The sequence below is a fragment of the Euprymna scolopes genome, chromosome 20 (genome assembly GCF_053919585.1).
Source record: "Euprymna scolopes isolate OS-2025 chromosome 20, ASM5391958v1, whole genome shotgun sequence".
NCBI lineage: Eukaryota > Metazoa > Mollusca > Cephalopoda > Sepiida > Sepiolidae > Euprymna > Euprymna scolopes.
In genome coordinates, this window is record NC_136501.1 from 92,062,309 (window position 1) to 92,074,808 (window position 12,500).

The following is a 12,500-nucleotide window of genomic DNA, read 5'->3' on the forward strand; positions in this document are numbered from 1 at the left end:
TATTATTTACCCACGCATGGGGTATTATTTACCCATGCATGGAGTATTATTTACCCATGCATGGGGTATTATTTACCCATGCATGGGGTATTATTGCCAGATCTGGGCTGGTGGATCTGCCAATAATCTTTCCCTCTTAGACAGAATCCCCCCCTCCAAGGGTCTTCAATCTAATGGATTTCAAAAAATCAGCAAAGCTTTTCCTATCGCCGCAACGTTACACCCCTGTACCTGTTTTGATTCAATTTTAATGAAATGTGTTCTGATGCACCCATCACACTTGTGTCCCCCTTGACGTACATATTTCCCGAATAATTCGTCTAGCAGCAAAATCCCATCCCTTCACAGTAATGGCCCCAAAACGTTGGAAAGTCTTTTTACCTGATAGTTTTTTTTTTACTCTGGACTGCTACACTTTATTTTAGTTTTTTTTTTTCCGTGGTTGAAATATGTTTGTGTTCTATAATTTTTATTAGTTTTCGTCCATTTTTATAATTCGCATTCATCTGGTTACAATAGTGTAGTATCTGTTCTTCAGATGCTGCACTTCAATTTCTTGTTCTCTGTCAATGGAGGAGAAATCCTTCACGACTGAGACAATTTTTATTTTTGTTCCTTCTCTCCACGTTAAAAAACGACCCTGGTGTCTAACTCTGTCCCGTGGGGAGGCATTGTAAATAGGTACAATAAGATATGTTGTTGTTGTTGTTGGTGGTGGTGGTGGTGATGGTTAAAGTGTGTTTAATCTGCTGGTCGACGACATAATTTGGGAAGTGGTTATTGATTAGGGTTTGTTTTATGTTACAAAGTGCCTTATAGAATATTTCATTATTGGAAGAACTATGTTTGGCTCGGTAGGTGAGATTTTTCACTACAATCACTTTATATCTATCGGGGCATTCGCTTTTATAAGTGAGAAGCCATGATTCTTTACTGGCAGGTTTTTTGTATGGGTAGGTAATAAATTTTATCGGTGTCGACTTTAATGTCAATATCGAGGAAGTGAATATTGTTATTTATATTTATTTCATGTGTGAAATTTAGTACGGAATTATTTTGTAAGTGTGATTTAAATTTTTGTTAGTTCATCTAAATTTTTCATGAATAGAAGTATATCGTCAACGTACCTAACGTAGATGGATGGTTTACGTTTGCTATTAATTTCTAGGTTGGTCATATAAACCAACCATTAATTAAGCTCAATATGAAGCGGATGGCACGCTTAAAAGTATTTTAAAAATGCTTTTAAGTATTTTAAACGATTTTAAGCGATTTTAATCGTCTTTCTATTCAATTCACTACCTTATTTAAAAAAGAAAAATTAGTTTTCATCACTCGTTCGAGGACGACATATGGAAGTCGAAAACGTACGCGAATACATCAAATTTCTTTTTATCCTCGAACAGAATGTTCGGAAACTAGCGCGTAAAAAAGAAAAAATTGGATTGTAAGAGAAACAAACAAGAGTTGTTTCTGTTCTTCAATGAAACGTGCATAAAGGAGAAAATGCTGGCCAAATATACTAATTTCACATTTAGTAAGACTAGACGCTGTATGTAAGAGAGAGCGGCGACACATCTCTTCAAAAATTAGAGTTGTCAAAAATCATCTTCTCTGCTGGCGATAGACATTCGTCAGAAAACGTTAAATGTTGCTGTCAAGTCAGAATGCGAGCAAAATACTCATTAAATAATGGTTTTATGTTTGGTGTTGTTCTAATCTCTACAATTCTATAAAAGGAACTGTGTGTGTGTGTGTGTGTATGTGTGTGTGTGCGCGTGCGCTCGCGTGTGTGTGTGATCGTGTGTGAGCGTGTGCGCACGCGCGTGTGTGGCGTGTGTGTGGCGTGTGTGTGTATGTGCGTGTTTGAGCGTGTGTGCGCGTGCGTGTGTGTGTGTGTGTGCGTGTGCGTGTGTGCGTGTGTGCGTGCGCGCGCGCGCGTGTATGTGTGTGTGTGGGCGCGTGTGCGTGCGTGTGTGTGCGCGTGTGTGTATGTGTGTTGGCGCGTGTGCGTGTGTGTGCGTGCGTGTGTGTGTGCGCACGCGCGCGTGTGTGTGTGCGCGTGTGTGTGTGCGCGCGTATGTGCGTGCGTGTGGGTGTGTGTGTGCGTGTGTGAGTGTGCGTGGTGTGTGTGTGCATGCGCACGTGTGTGTGTGTGTGTGTGAGATCGTGCTTTTTGAACTTGGAAACGGCTGGAACGATTTTTTTTCTGCCCATTGATGACTACTTGTCTACTACATATCAAAAAAGAAAAGATTCGATGGTTGAGAATATATTTTTTTTAGATATTCCATAATTGGAAATCTTATGAAGTAAAACTTTATGCCAAACCCTATCACATACTTTTTATATGCCAAGAGCTATTGCTCTTGAGAGGAAACACTGATCCTATATTAAATTACAGTCAGTACATCAGCTATAGATCTAACAGGACGAAAACCATATTGCATGTCACTGAGTAGGTTGTTTTTATAGAGGTGGTCGACAATTTCTCTATTTAACACGGATTCAAGCAGTTTACTCATGACACACAGAAGACTATTTGGTCTGGCCTGAGATGCAGCAGACCCATCTCCTACTGGAGATTTTTTAAAATACTAGATAAATTAATGATGTTTTGCAAGGTGTTGGGGGAATATTTCTCCTTTATGCATCGATCGAACAGCTTTGCCAGAATGGGTGCTAGTTCCGGTTGCAGCTTTTTGAGTACTATAACTGGAATATTGTCATGACTAATTGATTTGCTGGCATCAAGGTTCTTGACGAGTGTGGCAATATTATGAACAGATATGTAGATGTCAGTCAGATTATTTTTTATTGTGAGGAAACTCGGGAGGTAGAAGGGTCTGATCGCATAGAGTTGAGTTTGGTACAAAATTGTTGGCAAAACGTTTGGCTTTGTCAGATACTTAGGCCCATTAATAATGATCGGGATAAAGGACACGCATCTGTTCAGGCCTTGTTTGTTACTTGCCAACACCCATGGGAACCAAGTCTCTGTTCTTCTATTTTGGCCTTAATAGACTGAGCATATGACCCCCTCGCGTTTTCTATAATCCTTTTGCAGTGATTGCTGGCATTTGTTGCATGATGGTATTTGATGCTGACCTTTCCCAACGAGCAGATCGGTTTTCCAAAAAAGTCAGTACCGGTTCTGTAACAAATAGAAGAATTTGTGAAAATAATAAACTACAACAAAAAAAACAAAAAAACAAAACAAAAACAAAGAAAATCTTTTAAGGAAGATGAAAGAAAAACAAATTAAATAATTAAAGACGCCATTTTAGTTGGCATTTGCATATGGCCGTATTTTGTGTTTGATTTTATAACTTGGTATCTTCTTGCTCTGTCGCTATTTTTTTTTATTGTGAAAGTATTCTCGTCGTCGTCGTCGTCGTCGTCCTCCTCCTCCTCCTTCTTCTTCTTCTTCTTCTTCTTCTTCTTCTTCTTCTTTCATTCCTTCTTCTTTCTTTTCTTAGTCTTGCGAGCTTTGTTACCCTATTTCTTTCTTTACTATTTAAACTTTTACAACCTACACAAAATTAGTGACATATGCAAACATTACGAAAAACGATAAAGTAGAAAATGAATTATCAATGAAGATTGCTTTCGAAAGGAAATTTCAAGTTTTACTTAAATAATAAACAGAATAAGGGACATAACTGCATAACCAAACCCGATAATGGCGGATGGATGTTTTCTGTAATAATGTTGTATTTTTACTAATTTCGATATAGCAATTGTGTAGTTAACATTGCTTTAACCTAAAATTAAGTTTTGGGTTTGGTTGTTTTGTTTGACGGCATATCAACCCATTTCGGGTTATTTAATGCCAAATTCTGTTATATTGGAAATAGTATTCATGTTGCATCCAGTTATTTTGTGAAAGGCTTTTATTCTTGAAGTTCTTTGTATCTTCAATCACTAAGTTTGTAGTGTTTGGTTTGGTTGTTTTATAGCGGATTTTATCGTTTTTGTTCCCTGCGCTGCAGAACATGAATGAGTTTTGTAATGCGAGAGGGGAAAGGATTACTGTATTAATGTTTGGTACATTTTAAGTTAGGAAACCAGTCAGAAAGTAGGGGATATTTTTTTACACAGAATTTGCCACTTATCAAGGCCGGAGGCCATTCGAGGATAAGGGTTAATTGGTATACATTAGTCAATGTGATTATAGCGTAGTAAAAATAAGTAATGGGAATTTTGTAAATTGGATTACTTAGGGGGCGGTTCATCAAGAACTTGTTTACGTTGGACTTGAAGACAATCAGAATGTAGTCTAGAAAGAAAAAGGAGAAATGGAAAGAAGAAAAAGGGGGGAAAGGCGGGTTGTTGTTTTTGTTTTTGCAGAACATAATTAAGTTTTGCAAAAGGAAGTAGAAAAAAACAAAAACCATCATTGTTAGATGCATTTCGTTCCAGGAAGCCAATATCTTCAGACAGCCTGATCTGTTAGCACCAGTAAGTTTTCGGTTTTCGATTTTCGTTATTGTTCCGAACAAGCACTGAAAATGTTATAAGATTTTGTCTTATAGTTAATGCGTAGATAGGCCCCTATAATTGCACGCTGACGAAGTTCACCAAAGCAACGTTAATAAACTAGAATAATTCCACAAATATCTCCATTGTTATTCTAAGTATTTCGTATATAAACCAAAATCATTGCATGTACGATGTACGTTATTTGTAAATCTTTTGTTATTGTTAAAGGTTATTTGGGAGCCTGTAACCATCTTGGTTTTGTTGTTATTTATTTTACTTCTGCTGCTGCTGCTTTCGTGCTGCTTATTTTGTTTTCATTTTCTTTAATACCGCCTATTTTCCTTTCCTTTCTACTTTTTGTAATTATACTTATAGATGAATGATAAAGCATTCGCGATAAAAACAAGAAAGACCGCGTAAAGCCGATATTTCGTCTTGTTATAGAAATTATTATTATATTTAGATTGTAATATGAATTATTATTATTATTATTATTATTATTATTATTATTATTATTATTATTATTATTACCTTTCGGGTAGTGAATAATTCTCTTTTTTTTTTCAACCTCTCTGATATTTGCAATTGTGTATAAATTTAGATTTTCGTAATGTAAGAATTCGATTTATATATTATCCGCGCCATTTTTTTTATCCTTCTTTCACTGCTGAGGGCTATCAGCTCTGCTCTAAACTTGTGTGTGAAAAAATAAAAATGGATAAACAATAATATGGAACAACGAAAACTTTATTCATTCGAATTGTGAGAAACTGGTACAAGAATTCTTTATCTTTCAAATAAATGGATTGTTTTCGATTGCATTGCAAAGTTTGTTCCAATAAATAGTTGAGAGCGCGGATCAGGTGGACATTTGACATTTGACATTTGACATTTGACATTTGACACTCAATTTTCAAATCGTTTCTTGAAATATTCACATGACGATCTTTTCGCTTCCACTTATTCCTCTTTCTCACAGAATGGACTTTGCAAGTCTATCTCTGTTGTATCGCTACTTTTATGGTAGGAGCTCGGCTGAACTCCAATCTATGGTCTCTCCCTGTAAAGCTTCTGCAATATTCTGTGTCTGAGATGGGTATATTGGCTAATCATACCACGTCTTATAACAGACATGAGTGAAAAATGAATGCATACATATCCAAGTCAATAATATACGACGCAATCACGTTGACACACCGGTTCTCGTTAGATCACCGAAGTTAAGCAACGTTGAGCTTGGTCAATACTTGATAGGTGACCAATTTGGGATTACAAGATGGATGACAAATTTTGAAATATCAGGCGCTGTATGTAGGAGGACGTCGACATCTCCCTGCAAAAGTTGAAAAAAAATCTAACGTAGTCATCTCCCCTAGCTACTGGGGACCGCTTGTGAATTTCATACTTCCATGAAACTTCCTCCTTCGGAGAAGGCCGGTTACACTCGCCTAGGGTTAGTGCTACAGTTTCTAAGCAATAGTAGAAACCCTAAAAAAATGACCTTCAGTCTGTAGTGGAATGGGGTCGTAAATGGTTTGTAAAATTTAATGCTATTAAGACTAAGCTTCTTTTCTTTAAAAAACTAGAACAAAACCTTTTCAACCATGGCAAATAACACTCTAACTGAGAGTTCATCTTTTAAACTACTCGGCCTAACACTTACATGAGGACCTAATCCGCCTCCTTACTCCTCTTTCTCGCATAAGAGACATTGTGAGTGTGTTCTATCGCTATTTTTTATGGATAGTGCTCGACTGAGCTTAAATCTAGTGTTTCTCCTGTAAAACTTTCGCAACAAATACTAACTATGACAACCGTCAACAATTTCTCTCAATCTGTATCGATGCCTAAAAGAAAACGAAAATTCCATGAGCAGAGTTTCTTTCCTAGAACTGTTCGTATGTGGAACGCAATACCACATGATCTCTACAACATCGCCTACCCAAACATTTCTTTTTCCATGTTTTATTTCTTTTTCATCTTCTCTTCTTTAGGTCGTGTCGCCGTTTCTTACATTCGCGGCTGCCGAAGGGATGCGCACTGGTTCACAAGTATAAAAAAAGTAAAATAAAACAAAACACAAAAAATATCAGTTTCACTTTGGATGTGTGTAACACTTTTTAGAGAATCAGCGTTTTCATACCAAATTTTATATCTTATGAAATCATAAGAAATAAAATCCGCCCTGAAGACGCTGCTTCTCTAAAATAGTTGTAGTAAAAACATTTATGCACATATGTAACAAATATATATATATATATATATATATATATATATGCACATATGTAACAAATATATATATATATATATATAATATCTATCTATCTATCTATCTATCTATCTACATACATACACACACATATATAAATTCTATCATCTATCTTTTAAGTAAATGCTTTCCTGTGTAAATATTTAAATTCGTTCAAGTATCGCAACTAAAAATGAACTCTTTAATATCGACACATTCCTTTCGCTATCAACGTTTAGCTCAGTAGTAGAGTGTCGGACTTCAGTACTTAGAGTAAGACGACGAAACACGTGTCGGTGGATAATACACTCCTCATATATATATATATATATATATATATATATATATATATATATATATATATATATATATATATATATATATATATATATTAACTGGAGTACTCGTATAGGTTTAAAACTTTAAAATTTAATCTAGAATGTCTGTGGTGTAGTCCATAGTGTACTTGGTATATTCAGTTGTAAGGTCACACTCATCTGGAGGTTGAAGATTCAATAATCAGTGCTAGCGAAACTCAAAAATACAATTGTAAATTAATTAGGAATTTTACTCTGTCATATGCTACTACTGTGGGTTAAATAAAGAGTCCCATCCAAAATTCTGTACTGATTTCCGAATTCTACAGAACGATTTTCTGAGTTCGACAAGATACACCAAAAACGTTGGGAGGTTACATTTACAGAAATGTAACGAAATTAACACTCAAGATGAGATCAATAGTCCGAAGAATACAAGCTTAGAAGTTAAAATATTATTCATCCACTATTATTATCAAATGTTCAAGTTCATAATGACTCATATCGCCCAAAATATTAAGTCTAAAATAAATAAAGACACAAACAAAATGTATTCTTAAATAATAATAATATATTAGTGAATATTTATCAAATATTTTAAAGAAAAAATAGGATGAATAAAATATCATCTTTAAAATAAATAAAAAGTCAAAGTAGTTCGATCGTCACAAAAGCATGTAAACCTCATCTCATCCCGGCTGGACCATTAAAAAATTGCTCCGTTGAGATTGCTCCAATTCTCTCCAAACTTTTAAACAAATGCCTTAACGAAGGTTGCTTTCCTGACTGCTGGAAAACGGCTTCTGTGGTGCCAGTTTACAAGAATTCTGGCGAAAGAGCTGACCTATTAACCTCTTCCTTTTTTTGCCAAAATATTTTAGTCCATAATCAATCAAGCTCTAGTCCATCACCTTACAGTTGCGAAACTTCTATCCGACCATCAGGATTAATTTAGGCAAACCCGTTCTACTGCAGATATCCTAACAGTAATCTCTGAATGTATATACTACGCACTGGATAAGGCAGGGGACGCTAGGGCAGTAGCCCTAGATATATCCAAGACTTTTGACAGTATATGGTACGATGGTCTTCTCATGAAAATCAGATGGTATTTAAATCCTTATTAAATAAAAAAGCTGTCCTCGATGGGCGTACGAAACAATATCATATAAATGCAGGTGTACCTCAGGGATCGACCCTTCGACCTTTATTATTCTTGATATTCATAAATGACCTCCCTGATAAAATTGTCTCTGAGATGGGTATATTTGTTGACGATACCACGCTCTATAACAGGCGCGAGGGGGGGGGGAAGAATGAACACATATCCAAGGCAATGGCGGAAACCTAGAGGAAAACCTTCAGTGTGTAGTGGGATAGACTAAGCTTGTTTCCTTTCATAATTGCAAGAAACATACTCAACCACCAAAAGCTATAGGTAATGATACATTACCTGAAAGTACTTCGTTCAAACTCCTCGACTCAACGTTCACAGGGAACATGAGTTGAAATAGATACACCGAGGGCATTGCCGTTGCTGCTGCGAGGAGGATGGGCTCTCTGTACCATGCTAGAAAGTTGCTTACGCCTGAAAGTATCCTGTATGTCTACAAGACCACCATTCACCCGTGTACGGAGTATTGTTGTCACATTTTGACTGATGCATCTGCTACTAGTCTCTCACTTCTGGACAGTGTTCAAAAGAGGGTCGCCAACCTGTCAGTCCCGAACTGTCAGGGTTACGGTTCAATCTCTGTCACGCCGAGGAAATGTTGCATCCCTCTGCTTGTTTTACAAGTATTTTAATAGTAGACGAACTACAAGTGATTGTGCCCCTTCGACAGAAATATCCCCGACAAACTCGACACGCAGCAAAACCCCACCCGTGAGGAAATTCAAAAGTCTATTAGAGTAGAAAGCTTTCTAGCATCTGAGAGGGAGTGATTTGTTTCGTCTAAAGTAGAATTGGAAGCAAACCAATGGACAAGCAGTTTAGCCTTTTCGGTTGCCGTGCAAACAGCTTCAAGATTCTTGTATAGTGGGGGAATTGTTGATTGTCCATTATTTACTACATTGTTATAGATTTTCCTGAAATCACGAGTTCCTAATTTCTGCGCTTCAATGCGTTTTCTTGTAGTTTCGATATATTCTCTCTTTCTTACAATTACTTCTAGCTTCTATATTAATATTTCATATTACTATTTTGAATTCGAATTTTGATTACATATATATTATATCTTTATAAGCGAGATAAGACACTGATAGACTTCAGATAAAGGAAAAGCTCAATATTTAAGAATAGAGCAATATATAAGTTTGTAGGTTAAATTTTAAATTCTGAAAAAAAAAACAACAACATATAGACACATATATTCGAATTAAGAATTTATTGTTTGACAAAAGGAATATATAGAATGATTTATGTAATTTTGCTTACTGTATTTCATTTCCTCTGATGATATGAGCCATTATTGAAAATCCATGGATTAAGGAAATTAACATAACCCCTTTTATATATTCCTTTTGTCAAACAATAAATTCTTAATTCGAATATATGTGTCTATATGTTGTTTTTTCAGAATTTAAAATTTAACCACCAAACTTATATATGATATCTTTCAAAATCTGTTTGTCGTTTCTACTTGATCTCCCAAAATATTAGGCCTATTTAGCTGACATTTTTATGAACATTTATCATAATAAGATACAGTAAACTAAGTGTTATGGTATCCGTTCGATGCAGAGTTAGAGACTAATAGGGATTTGCCATCATAGTACGAAATTTATTCAAGAAATTTTATAGAAAACTACTGTGTCGATCTGGTTGAAATTTTGTATGGACCTTTCTTATGATAAGATGTAGCGAACTAAGTATTATGGTATCCCTTCAGTGCACAGTTAAGGATTTATAAGGTTTAATAGCGATTAGTATTTATATTTTATGTTTACAGCATTATACAACCTGTAATATATATATATATATATATATATATATATATATATATATATATATATATATATATATATATATATTCTACTACGAAGCAGATACTGCAAAGAATTGTAAATATCAACTGAATTAATAGACTAAATTGTAAGATGGTCAACATCATGAACTTTGGAATATAGACTTTTGTCATTTATTCATTATACACACACACACACACACACACACACACACACACACACACACACACACACACACACACACATATATATAATGAATAAATGACAAAGGTCTATATTCCAAGTTTCATAATGTTGACCATCTTACAATTTATTCTATTAATTGAGTTGACATTTACAATTCTTGTCAGTATCTGTTTCGTAGCAGAAAATCATTCACTTAATTATTATTTAAATCAGTGAATTCTCATCAGATGAAATACCAACTATCAATCAACCAAAAAAAAAAAATGTAATGTAAGCAAAAACTATTAGGTATTTGCAGCTTCTCTTAAAATTTTCGGGTGTTTTAATCATGTTCAAACGCATTTTACTTGATTTTGTTGCTTTTTCTTCTGATGAGATAAGGGCAAAATAGATTCATTGCTTGTTATAAAAATTAAGTGAATGATTTTGTACTACGAAACAGATACTGTCAAGAATTGTAAATGTCAACTGGAGTAAAGGAATAAATAGCAAATCATAAAATTTAAAATATACACTTTTGTCATTCATTCATTTTATGCTCCGTACTTACATTAAGTTTCTTGAATAAGGATTGGTATGTATAAAAAAGAAATATGAGTGAATAAAGAATATATTTATTTATTATTTTTTTAAAACAGTAATCTACGGACATGTATGTTTCGGGGCCATGAAGCCCCCCCCCCCGCCTCTTTGGGTGGAGCACTGTCGTAAATAATCTCACCCGCTACTTAATTGGCTGAAAAATACGAGGTTTGCTGTTTGTTTATGAATAAGCAGTTTCAGAACTATAAAAGTGGTGGACGAATGTTTGTTTAAAATAGACATTTGGCGAGGTTATTTATGGGCACCGCTCCCGTGGGTCGATCGGTAGAACTGTTGACTATCAACGCGATGGTTCTAGGTTCAATCCTCGGCTTGGGAGAGGTGCTAGTCTAGTGGCACTGATGAGTTGTGGTATAACGAAACAGGATTGTATGTCGATGACCACACACATACACACACACACACACACACACACACACATATATATATATATATATATATATATATATATATATATAAAGTTGAATGTCTCTGTGTGTGTCTGCTCACGAATAGGCTCCTATATGGTTGACGATTTAAAAAAAAACTGATTACATATAATGATAGAAGGTGTATCGAGAAACAGGCATGGGTATGTTTGATCTGGCAGTTCATTAAAATTGTGGGGTCTGCGTTCGCGCCTGGTCCATGGAAATAAAAAAATTAAAAATAAACAGGCTCCATTTCACACATTACTGAGTTCAAACACCTGTAAAACAGAAACCACAATTAGTTAAAATCTGTAATTTGCCACATAACCCATAGAGATATTAATCATTGCACATGCAAAATTTCAGTTAGATCAGACAACTGGAAGTGGGCCAGGGGCATTACTTATTGCACGACCCTCGTATATATATATATATATATATATATATATATATATATATATGAGTGGAAAATGAATTCACAAATACTATATATTAGAAAATATAGAATGGGTCATTTATTTAATAAGGATATATATACATTTATTTGGGGGATAAAGGTGACTATACCTATAAGCATCATTGAAATTTGTTGAGCTTTATATTATCCCGATAAGTCTCCTCTTGAATTTACTCTATTCTCCTATCTACTCTTATTATATATATATATAAACATATATAGTATATATATGCACACACACACGCACACATATATGTGTGTGTATATATATATACATATATATATATGTATATAGATGTATATATACATATATATGCATATATACACACATATATACATATATATACATATATATGTATATTACACACATATATATGTACACATATATACATGTGTATATACACATATATATCTATATATATATATACATACAGACATATATATACACACATATATGTGCGTATATATGTATACAGACATATATATACACACATTTATATGTGTGTATACATACATATATGTGTATATATATGTCTGTATATATATACATATATATGTGTATATATACATGTGTATATGTGTACATATATATGTGTGTAAATATACATATATATGTATATAATATATATATGTGTGTATATATATGCATATATATGTATATATATACACACGCGCGCACGCGCGCGCACACACACACACACACATATATATATTAGGTGGTTGCATAAGTTTTCGCCGTTTCATAAAAAATTTTTGTTCTAAAACATGTTTTGATATTTGGCAAAATGTTATATATCATTAGAAAGCACGTATTCTTTCTTAAAATAAAG